Consider the following 12,463-nt stretch of genomic DNA (forward strand, 5'->3'; position numbering starts at 1 on the left):
AGAAGTAGTCTCTTATATTTACCTACATAGTTTCCATTTCCAGTGCTCCTCATTCATTCTTAAAGATTCAAGTTTCCCTTAGCTATGATTTCCTTCAGCTTAAAGAGCCCAGCTATTATAGCATCTTTCTGGTGGTGACAGATTCTCTTAGTTATTTATCTGAAAGTGTCTATTTCACCTTCATTCTTGAAAGATATTTTTCTTATATATAGAATTATGGATTGACAGGGTGTTTATTTCTTTCTTTCATTACTTTTAAGATGTTACATTGACTTCTTGTCTCCTATGGTCCTTAAATCATTTTTCTCTGTATGTAAAAATCCCTTTTCTGGCTACTTTAAAGAAGTTTCTCTTTATATTTGCTTTCCAGAAGTTGGATAATGGTGAGACTAAGCATGGATTACTTCTAATTTGTCTTATTTGGAATTCACTGAGCCTCTTGAATCTTTAACTTATATCCTTAATCAAGTTTGGAAATTTTCTATTATTCCTTTAAATACTTTTTCTAAAGCCTCATCCTTTCTCTTCTCTTCTTCTGGGACTCAATTACCCACATGTTAAAATAGTTCACACAACCCAAGACTCTGTGGCTATTGTTTGTTTGCTTTGTCCAAAATTTTTTAGGGGGTGGGAGAGTACCAGGGATTGAACTTAGGGGCACTCGACCACTGAGCCACATCCCTAGCCCTATTTTGTATTTTATTAGAGACAGAGTCTCACTGAGTTGCTTAGCACCTCACTAAATTGCTGAGGCTGGCTTTGAACTAGTGATCCTCATGCCTCTGCCTCCCAAGCCATTGGGATTATAGGCATGCGCCACAGTGCTGGCTGTCCAAACTTTTTTCTCTCTTCTTTGAATGGATCTCTATTGATCTAAGTCACTGACTCTTTCATTATCATTCTGTTTTTAAGCCCTTGAGGTGATTTATTTTTGTTGTTGTTGCTGTTTAGATATTGTATTTTTAGTTAATACTTTCTATTTATTGATATTTCTCATATCTTCATCCTTTTTTATTCCCACATTTTATTGGTGTATTATCATCTCTTCATGCTTTATGAACATATTTTCCATTTCTTGTTGAGCATAATTCTAATTGTTAGTTTAAAGTTTTTATTTGCTGAATCAAACATCTTTATCATGTTGAGATTTGCATTTGTTGATTTGTGTTTTTCTTTGAGACTGGTGATAGTTTTCTTTCTCTGTCAATAACATGTGGATTGTATTTTGTGAATTTATGTTATACAGACTCTGGATTGTATTACATTGCTCTAAAAAATGTTCATTTTTTAGACAATTAACTTCACTAGACTCAGACTACAACCTATTGTGCCTGCAGTCATTGGTCTCATTCTTCAAGCCTGAACCATAAGTCGCTTTCAGTTTGCCCCATACACTTGTAATAGCTAGGTGCCTGGACTAAGTTTAAATGCATAATTTAGGGCGTTGTGGCTCTGGTACTCTCCTTTCGCGGATTTTTTCCCTTACTCTCTGAAGGCCCTCCTAACCCTGTATCCTTTCCCTGGCAAAGCCAGTGATAGAGGCTTTTCTATCAAATGTTTACCTCTCACACTGCTGTGACTGCAGCCATCCTCAAGGCAAAAATGCAAAAAAAAAAAAAAAAAGAGGATCTCATTCCTCACTGGTCAAACTCTTCTCCAAAATCTCTCCACCTTTTTTCCTGTCTCAGAGTCCTTATATAGTTGGTTTTTAAAATATTTCCCAGAATTCATAGCCATAATTTTCCGAAAGATTAATTTGTTATGAACTGGAACCTAACCAGACAGGAAATCTTTTATTCACCTATGATCAGTTTTTTCTTTCTTTTTACCTCCTTTTCTACCTTCTATTCAGTTCAATAAAATTCAAGTTCTCCTTCATTTTTTCCTCTAAGAGACAATGACTTAAAATTTCTTTTGATTAAATCCCAACTCTCTTCTCCCCTCATGCCCCAACATGCATAGACACATATGTTTTACTAGACAAATGACGTGTATTGCTGCCACCCAAACTGGGGACAATCTGGCCATTTCTCTGTCTGAATTAGCCCCATCATATACCTAGCACTAAATCACTAGTTAGTGCAGTGCAAGAATTAATTGGGGCACAGCTATTTACATATTCAGTGTCCAGAAAGAGATTCAAATATAGATATAAATATAAGATAAAGGTGATATCGCAAGTCTATATTTTCTTTTCCCACTAGGGAAAAGATAAACTTGTTCAAAAAATGTTGCTGGGACCACTGGTCAGTCCTTTAGAAAAGATCCCAAATGAAACAGACTTAAATGTAAAGAATGATATTTTAAAATACTGAAAGAAAACATTGGTGAATTCTCAGCATAAGATTTTCTAACCATGACTCAAAATCCACAATAAAGAAAAGATTTATTTAACTATATAAAAACTGAACTACATAAAAATAAAGAATCTTTGACATGAAACACCATGAACAATGTCAAAAGACATCTTAAAATCTAGGAGAAAGTATTTGTGATTTATATTAAGGGGAAATAGGGAAAGACTAGTATCTCTAACATAAAAAGAACACTTAGAAATTGAGAAGAAAAAAGACAAAAACCAAAATGAACAAAAGTGTGAACAGAAAATTCAAAAACAGATTTTTAAAGGATCCTTAAACAAATGAAAATATTATCAGCTTCACTAATAATTAATGAAAATTAAGACTACACCAAAATATCATTTCCCAACTATTAGATGACAAGAGGTAAAAAATATCACAACACATTCTGTTGGTGAAGCAACACTTCCATACATTGCTGGTAAAATGCATGGTGGTATGACCCTTTTGGAGGAGAATTTGGTACTAGCTAATAAAATTACAGATGCTTCTGAGTCGTCAGTCCCTCTTTTAGGAATACCTTAAAGATACAAATCCAGCAATACAAAAATTAATACACACATGCATGCAAGGCCACAAAATTATTATATAGTCTATCTAATTTATTTTTTTTAAGAATATGTTTTAGGACTCTTTGGTTGCAGTGTCTTTTTTAGCTTTCCTTTACTCTGCCTAGCTTCCCAGTCTTTTCTTTCAATGGTTCCTCTTCTGTTTTCCCCTCAGCGTAGATCTTTCTCTCAGCTCCTTAGGCTGAAGGAGGCAAAACTCGTTGGTATTATCCTCTGGGCCATGCCAACAGATTTAATGCCTTCTAGCCTCACTTCCTTCTTCATTTAATCATCTGGATAACCCATCCCTGCTCTCCTCTCCCATCACAGTCCCTATGAAAACACTTCTTCCCAATCACCTTTTCAATTTTTCATGAAATATATATTAAACACTTTGGGTTACATGATATGGATTTTAACTTTTGCAGGAAAAAAGACTTTTACAATAACTTCTAAGTCCAGGCTTGGTGGCTCATGAGGCTCAGGAGGGTAAGGCAGGAGGATCAGAAGTTCAAAGCCAGTCTCAGCAAGGTGAGGCACTAAGCAACTCATTGAGAACCTGTCTCCAAATGAAATACAAAAAAGGGCTGGGAATATTGCTCAGTGGTCGAATGCCCCTGAGTCAATCCCCACTACTACTACTACTACTACTAATAATAATAATAATAATAATACCTTCTAAGTCTAATGCTTCTCAGGTCAAATAATACTTTAGACTTTGGCCTATCTCAATCACTAGTGATCAACCTATCTTACATATTGAAAAATTTTTCAATAAAATAAAAATAGAACATTAATTTCTATAGATTTAAAGATATTTTCTTACAACTTGATTCACATACCTTATTAAAAATAATATTTTCAGAAAAAAAAAGAAATAAAAGAAAATGGCATGGCTTTTAGTATCTAAAAGGCTTACATCTGTGTAGGCAGCTGTGAGGCAACTTTATAATCTTTCCTTGGTTATAGTTGTATGATGCTTTAAAGTCTACTAAGTGCTTTCAGGTGTCAAGTGTCTTTATTTTATATTGAAATGAACCCTTAGGCTAGGTATCATTATCATTCTCACTTTATAGATGCAGAAATTGATCTTAGAGAAATGAAGTGACTGGCCTGAAGTCATGGAGAAAGTAAGCAGCAGGCTGCTTTTACAATTTTATATTTTCTTCTGTTCAGTGCAGCATTTATTGAGCTCCTGTTGTATGCCAGACAACAACATTGCTGGGGGTACAGAAGTGGATAAGGTGCTATATCTGGTACCCACAGGTACCAGATATAGTACAGAACACACTGTTCTCAAACCAATGTTCTTCTTTCCTACACCTAAAGGATCTCCTGTTTGGGCTAGCCAAGGAAGAACGAGCCATGGAACCCAAAGCAGAATTGGCTGTCAGGAAATAATTGCAGGGCCCTAGAAGTGTGAGGATGTAGTACAGCTTCTCCTAAGGGGCAGTTGGCACTTGTGTTCCCTTAGAACACACAGATGAAGAAAAAGAGATTCAAAAAAGGCTACTCTCCTCGCAAAATAATTTCCCTGAAAACTTTTTCTTTCCTAATTCATTGATTACAAAGGGCTGAAATAGTAAGTTTGAAATTAGATTGAGACCTGTCTCAGAACTATGGGTACCTGTCATAGGTCTAAATGTGTCTTCTCATTATATTAAACCCTAATCACCAATGTGATAGGATTAGGAGATGATTAAGTCATGAGAGAGTGTGGTGCCCTCATGAATAGGATTAGCACCCTTATAAAAGATTCCCAAGGAAATTTGTTTGCATCCTTCCATGATGGAGGGAAGGAATATAGCCATCTAGCAACCAAGCAATTGGCCCCTCATCAGACACTGAATCAGCTAGTACCTTGATCTTGGATCTTATATCTTGATCTTGGATCTCCCAGCTTCCAAAACTAAAAAATAAATATCTGTTGTTTATAAGATGTATATCCTATTATGTTTTGTTACAGCAGCCTAGATGGACAGAGATAGGGCCCACAGTGCCCTAGTTTGTCAGTAACAATATAAATCATCCATTGTGAACTATTAGTGTTTCATTCTTTGATTACCTATGGGGGAAAATTTTTTTTTAGTCCACCTTGGGCTGAACTAGCCTGATAAGGGATATTTGGGTAAATAATCTCTAATGGTAGAACTTCTGGGTGGCTAACCAGGCCTAGGAAAGGGACATGCCCACTAGGCAGAGGAGGCTGTGTTTGAGCTCTTCCATGAAATTCCCAGAGTCCTTTCCCCTCTCCCGGGTGCCCTCCACCACCATACCACAGGGAAGCATAGTGAGAGGGGGCTGGGCAGAGATGTGTGGGATTCCCACATAAGCTGACAATGTGGCACACCCTCAAATAAGTACTTTTAAAATACTAACTCAACAATTGTTAAGGAGTGAAGAGCTGCAAAGAAAAGAAGAAAAGAAGCACTGAATCAGTTCTGTCCCAATCTTTCTAAGCAAAACCAAACCTTGCAGTAAGGGGACTCAGCCTTCATCAAAGCAAGTGTACTGACCTGTTACTACATGAGCAAGCTCCTTTGGGGGTCTCTCTTTCTCTGCCAAAGCTTAACAGCCAATCTTCATTTTCTTTCTTGCTGTGCTTTAGCCTTCTGGCTATTCTCCAACACACCAAGTTCATTCCCAAGACCTTTGAATTTCCTTTTCCACCCCTACTCCACAAGAAACAATCTTCCCACAAATGTTTACATGATTCATTCCACTTCATTCAAATTTCTGTTCGACTAACAGTTTTTAAAGAATATTCCCCTGGCCAGCTAAGCTACACACATACACACCCCTTCCTGCTTTATGTTTTCTTTATGTTTACTAACATTATTTGCATTTGTATTGCTTTGTTTGTTTATTGTCTTCTCCCTTTAGAGTATAAACCATAAAAGCAGGTAAATTATCTCTTTTTTTGATGGTACCAATCAGTTCCTGGCTCATATAGGCACCAATTCAAGCACTGCTTGAATAACAAATTAAACAAATGAAAGAATTAATGAGTAAGTTAATTAACAACAATATTCTTCCTGAGAAGAATTAAATTCTCAGCAATATAAATTTTCTCTATTCATTACAGTTATAGGGATATAACCCTTTTGTTGATCAGAGTCCCAGGAAGGTCACTACTTGTTTCATTCCTGCAGTCACTAATTTGCACTGAGTCCACAAGGTCATAACCACCACTGCCTGTTACCTCCTTTCATAGGCTTCTCCTTTTTGCCAGGATCCAAGCACCACTTCACAAATGAGGCAAGTGTGCTCAGAAAGACAAGCTAGAGTGACGTAATATTGTGAACTGTAGGAGATTATCCTCATGCTATGTTGATTTAAGGACTGTGGTTGAATGGCTCTGCATAGCTATTCTCTTGAGCAAGCTTCACCTGCTATGATTACTTATCCTAGTTAACATCCTGTAGCTACTTCTGTGTTCAGAGAATAGCCACTGCTGATTGTAAACTGACCCTGGCAGGACAAGAGCCAATGACTCCATAGTCTCTATAGTGGTCCTTGATATTTTAGGGGGACACAGAGCTCCTTTTAGAATTTATTTTCCTAGATGGACAGAATGATTTTTTAATTACTTATTTTTATGTGGTGCTGAGAATCAAATCAGGATTGAACCTAGGCAAGCACTCTTCCACTGAGATATAGACCCAGACTCAAAATTCTCTTTTGAGAATTTAATAAAAGTTAAAGTCTATTTCCTTCCCCTGCCCATACAAAATACTTGAAATTACATACAATTTTAGATGGTTCCCAAAACCTATAAAGCCCATCCATGATACCCAAAGACAAGCCACATTAGGGTCATTTGGAAAGGACCATGTCTGGTGTCTAGATTAGGACCTTTGTGGGACTGGGGAGAATGGACAGGAGATTCATTTTCCTGGGTCTCTATTTGAGATTTCATGTCAAGAAACAAATATGGCCATTGTATACACATACAGAGAATCCTATTTTAAACACACTCCAATTATGTAACCCTATTTGGGGGGTTCCTTCTGAGAGGGTCTGCTTTAGGTATTACCTGGCTTTCGATCATTTAGACTTTCTAAATTTTTCCCATTATGGTGTGATCCTTCCATAAGAGCTTTAAAAGAGCTCAGTGAAGGATGTCACTGCTGTGGCCACAGGGAGGCAGGGTAAGTCCAAAAACACAGTCTACAGCAACAGTGACCCAGGCTTTTTTCATTTGGCACAGCCATCCAGACATGGCCACAGCTTCGTTCTAGTAACCCTGCGTTTCATGCCATTAGAGGGGCTCATCTCATTAGGCGCACAGTGTGTACTCTCCAGCCAATGTAGGATACGTCTCCTCTCTGACCCCCAAGGTTAGCACATATAGTTGTTCATGTGAGGAATACTGCAATAGGGGTTGGTGTTGGGTTTTGTTTTGTTCATTTGTTCTTGCAGAACTTGGGATTGAACCTAGGGCCTTGCATTCTGGCAAGAGCTCTAACACTGAGCTACATCCCCAGCCCTGTGGTTGGTGTTCTTATGTTTTGGTAGTTGGCAGGGAATGAGAAGAGGCCAAAGGAGAACAGGGTATAGAATAGGGTGCAGGTGGTGTAAAAAAAAAAAAAGGAAAATATATTCTTATTCTATAAGAGCTAGCTAATAATTTTGTTGATGAGAGAGAAGGAAGAAAATTATATTTGTTAGACCTATTGCATGCCATTCTTAGATTTCTCTCATATTTTAATGCCTTATGATAAGTAGGAAATGGGTTTTATTATCCCTAATTTGCCCAAAACCACATAGCTAACAACTTTTAAGGTACAATTAAACCTGGTGTTTCCACTAAATCCCACTGCCTTTCATAAACTCAGGAAAAGAGGAGGGAAAAGCCCTTAAGAAATAATTAATAAGTGTCATTGATATTGCCCAAATGAAGCCCACAGATACCCAGGGGTGCTAATTAAATTCAGATAAGGGAGGATATATTTAATCATAACTTCTGGACAAAGTCAGTGCTGACTTGAATGCTGGAGGAGGTGCAGGCCATGGATTGACAGAGTTATAAAAGCACTAAGGAAGGAAGGAAGTCATGTGACAAGGAGACTAACTTAGCTAAAGCAGAAGAGTTACAGGAAAGAGTAATAAGATCAATTGTTTGATTCAATGGATGCTTGCTAAGCTTTAACTCTGTGTAAGGCACTGAGTTGGGGGAGAGGGAGAATGCAAACAAAAAGAAATAATTCCTATGCTTGAAGAGTTTAAATGAGAGAGAGCATATGTGTTCCGATATAAAAATAGTACAAAGGTAGAATGTAATGTGAACCATGTATATGTGAATGTAAACCAAAAGCTGTGGGAATATGTTCATGGAAGTTAAACCAAGACAGACAACATGAAGAAGGTGGCATTTGAACTTGATCTTGAAGTATGACGGGAAACCAAGATCTAAATAGGTAGCAAAGAGGAAGAATAGCCTAGGCCATCACAAATGAAGGGAAGGGTAATTGAGGAATAAGGAGTTGTACCAGATGGTCCAGGATGAGTAAGTGACCGCAATAATGAATATGTGCTCTATAGAAAAGGAGAGTTCTGAGAAAGCATGTTTCAGAGAAACTGGGCCAGAAATCATATCTAAGTATTAGAGAGGAAAAGAGGGAATTTGCTAAGACAGCTCAGGATCTACTGCTGTAACCTAGGTACAAGAAAATTGAGCCTGACCAGTGACAAAGAAAATGGAAAAGAAATTCTCCCTCTAAAGTGTCCTGGTTCACACATTAGTCTTTAGTGCAAATTAGTATGGATAATGTGAGCCTGTCCCAGAAAAATACTTACTCCCTTCTGAGACTGCAAACCCTGAAGTCCAGCACTTCTATAGAAATTATGTGAGAATTTTTCCAAAGGAAGACTCTCTACTCTGTGAGTCTTCCAATAATGCATAGGCTAAGAAGTTAGAAAGAACCTCAGGAATTTTGGTGGGTGTCTAATTGCCTGGCTCATCTGAGAAATACAACATTTCCCTTCATTCAGGGGCTGTATTCTGCACGGGTTCTTTATAAAGTTGACTTTGTCAGCACCCTCTCAGAGATGTACTCTCCTTCCCAAGCTCAAGACTAATATTCTGGCCCAAGTCAGGATATTTTGGAGAAAAGAACCATGACCTCAATAATCACCAAGAAGAGCAGAGGTAACACACAATCCCTGCCATTGGGACACATTCCTGAGCCTGTAGATCTTCTCTGAGCCACACTTGAAGGGGCCTGCTGCTCCTCTTCTCTGTGCTCATTTCTTTATTTTTTATTATTATTATTAGTTCTTCAAAACATTTTAAAGCTCTTGACATATCATATTTCATACATTTGATTCAAGTGGATTATGAACTCCCATTTTTACCCCATATACAGATTGCAGAATCATATCGGTTACACATCCACGTTTTTACATACTGCCATACTAGTGTATGTTGTATTCTGCTGCCTTTCCTATCCTCTACTATCCCCCCTCTCCTCCCCTCCCCTCCCGTCTTCTCTCTCTACCCCATCTACTGTAATTCATTTCTCTCTCTTGTTTTTTTTTCCTTTCCCCTCACTTCCTCTTTTATGTAATTTTGTATAACAGTGAGGGTCTCCTTCCATTTCCATGCAATTTCCCTTCTCTCTCCCTTTCCCTCCCACCTCTCGTCCCTGTTTAATGGTAATCTTCTTCTCATGCTCTTCCTCCCTGCTCTGTTCTTAGTTGCCCTCCTTATATCAAAGAAGACATTTGGCATTTGTTTTTTAGGGATTGGCTAGCTTCACTTAGCATAGTCTGCTCTAGTGCCATCCATTTCCCTGCAAATGCCATGATTTTGTCATTTTTTAGTGCTGAGTAATACTCCATTGTGTATAAATGCCACATTTTTTTTTATCCATTCATCTATTGAAGGGCATCTAGGTTGGTTCCACAGTCTAGCTATTGTGAATTGTGCTGCTATGAACATCTATATAGCTGTATCCCTATAATATGCTCTTTTAAGGTCTTTGGGGAATAGTCCAAGAAGGGGAATAGCTGGGTCAAATGGTGGTTCTATTCCCAGCTTTCCAAGAAATCTCCATACTGCTTTCCAAATTGGCCGCACCAATTTGCAGTCCCACCAGCAATGTACAAGTATACCCTTTTCTCCACATCCTCGCCAGCACTTGTTGTTGTTTGACTTCATAATGGCTGCCATTCTTACTGGAGTGAGATAGTATCTTAGGGTGGTTTTAATTTGCATTTCTCTGACTGCTAGAGATGGTGAGCATTTTTTCGTGTACTTGTTGATTGATTGTATGTCCTCCTCTGAGAAGTGTCTGTTCAGGTCCTTGGCCCATTTGTTGATTGGGTTATTTGTTTCCTTATTGTTTAATTTTTTGAGTTCTTTGTATACTCTGGATATTAGGGCTCTATCTGAAGTGTGAGGAGTAAAAATTTGTTCCCAGGATATAGGCTCCCTATTTACCTCTCTTATTGTTTCTCTTGCTAAGAAAAAACTTTTTAGTTTGAGTAAGTCCCATTTGTTTATTCTTGTTTTTAACTCTTATGCTATGGGTGTCCTATTAAGGAATTTGGAGCCCAACCCCACAATATGTAGATTAGAGCCAACTTTTTCTTCTATCAGACGCAGAGTCTCTGTTTTGATATCAAGCTCCTTGATCCATTTTGAGTTAACTTTTGTGCATGGTGAGAGAAAGGGATTCAGATTCATTTTGTTGCATATGGATTTCCAGTTTTCCCAGCACCATTTGTTGAAGATGCTATCCTTTCTCCATTGCATGCTTTTAGCACCTTTGTCAAATATAAGATAGTTGTAATTTTGTGGATTGGTCTCTGTGTCCTCTATTCTGTACCATTGGTCCACCCGCCTGTTTTGGTACCAGTACCATGCTGTTTTTGTTACTATTGCTCTGTAGTATAGTTTGAAGTCTGGTATCGCTATACTGCCTGTTTCAGAGCAATTAGATGAAAGAAATTAAAGGCATAAAGATAGGAAAAGAAGAACTTAAATTATCACTATTTGCGGATGACATGATCCTATACCTAGAAGACCCAAAAGGTTCTACAAAGAAACTACTAGAGCTAATAAATGAATTCAGCAAAGTGCAGGATATAAAATCAACACGCATAAATCAAAGGCATTCCTGTACATCAGCGACAAATCTTCTGAAATGGAAATGAGGACAACCACCCCATTCACAATATCCTCAAAATAAAATACTTGGGAATCAACCTAACAAAAGAGGTGAAAGATTTATACAATGAAAACTACAGAACCCTAAAGAAAGAAATAGAAGAAGATCTTAGAAGATGGAAAAATATACCCTGTTTATGGATAGGCAGAACTAATATCATCAAAATGGCGATATTACCAAAAGTTCTCTATAGGTTTAATGCAATGCCAATCAAAATCCCAAAGGCATTTCTTGTAGAAATAGAGAAAGCAATCATGAAATTCATCTGGAAAAATAAAAGACCCAGAATAGCAAAAGCAATTCTCTGTGCTCATTTCTGACCAGATCTTTCCCCTTCTAGTAGACACATTCATCCTCTAGATATGCCAATACCATCAATAAGGCTATTCCAAGTCTTGCTCAGGTCAATTAGACATCCTCCCTTCTTAAGGGAACTGGTTTTCATTGACCTGACCATTCTGTGTCAATTTTATAGTTTAACTATCTGAGGAAACCCCTATTTTTCTTATTTCCAGATTCTTAATAACTTACAACTGTATTTTCCCCACTATATCACCTATAGTAGGAGTTTCTAATCTTCTACCCTTTACACTTATTTTCTCTTCTCCAAAATTTTATCATTTGAACTCTAAGTAATTTTATCCTCTCTACTTCCAGAGCTCCTTTGCTTAATTCCATTTCTTTAGTTCTATAACTGCCCTGTGTGCTTTAGTAACTACCTCACTGAAGAGAAGCCACTAAGTCATTTCCATCCTTGTTGCCTAAGTCAAAGTCCAGGCAACAACCTTGGAAAAATTGAATTACTTTTTGTTTTGCCAGTGACAAAATAATATTCACATTATTTTTTTAAGGATGCTTCTCTTTATTTACAAGGAATGTTTGGCAGTGTCTTTATATTTATCATTATACTAACCTAAAACATAATAATGGGACAGATGAGACTTTGGGGAGAAATGGTCAATAATAATGTTGCTTTATAAATTCCTAAGGGCAAAGAATGTCATTTATGTCTGATGAAATGAATGAAATAATTAGTTAACTGATGAATCCCCATAATTATCCATGGAAAAGTTAGTTTTAATCCTCTCTGGTCACAGAAAAATGCATTTGGTACCCGCCTTGAGCCACAGGATAAGGCATTAAATATATGAAGTCATCTAACTCTTTCCACTCCTCTCCTGTGTTGAATCCAACATGTTGGACTAAAGTCCCTTTGTTCCCTGTGGAGTCTGTCACCACTACCTACTTATCCTCAGGAATGTCGTTCTAGAAATAAATCAGCCTTCTCCCTTGGATTCCAGCTTACACAGAAGTTATTTCATTAGAGAAACTGGTTTTTCTTAGGCCTTTTATAAAAGTATTTCAGAGAGTCCCTCATGAT

General features: G+C 37.6%; 1 protein-coding gene across 3 annotated transcripts in view; it reads left to right on the forward strand.

Moving 5' to 3' along the window:
• M1ap (meiosis 1 associated protein) overlaps window positions 1-12,463 on the forward strand; it is a 98,990-nt gene that overhangs the window by 61,464 nt on the left and 25,063 nt on the right. The window lies entirely within an intron of this gene.

The sequence above is a fragment of the Marmota monax genome, unplaced genomic scaffold (assembly GCF_021218885.2).
Source record: "Marmota monax isolate L192 unplaced genomic scaffold, Marmota_monax_Labrador192_F-V1.1 WCK01_AAM20220418_F8-fsc00106, whole genome shotgun sequence".
NCBI classification, from domain to species: Eukaryota; Metazoa; Chordata; class Mammalia; order Rodentia; family Sciuridae; genus Marmota; species Marmota monax.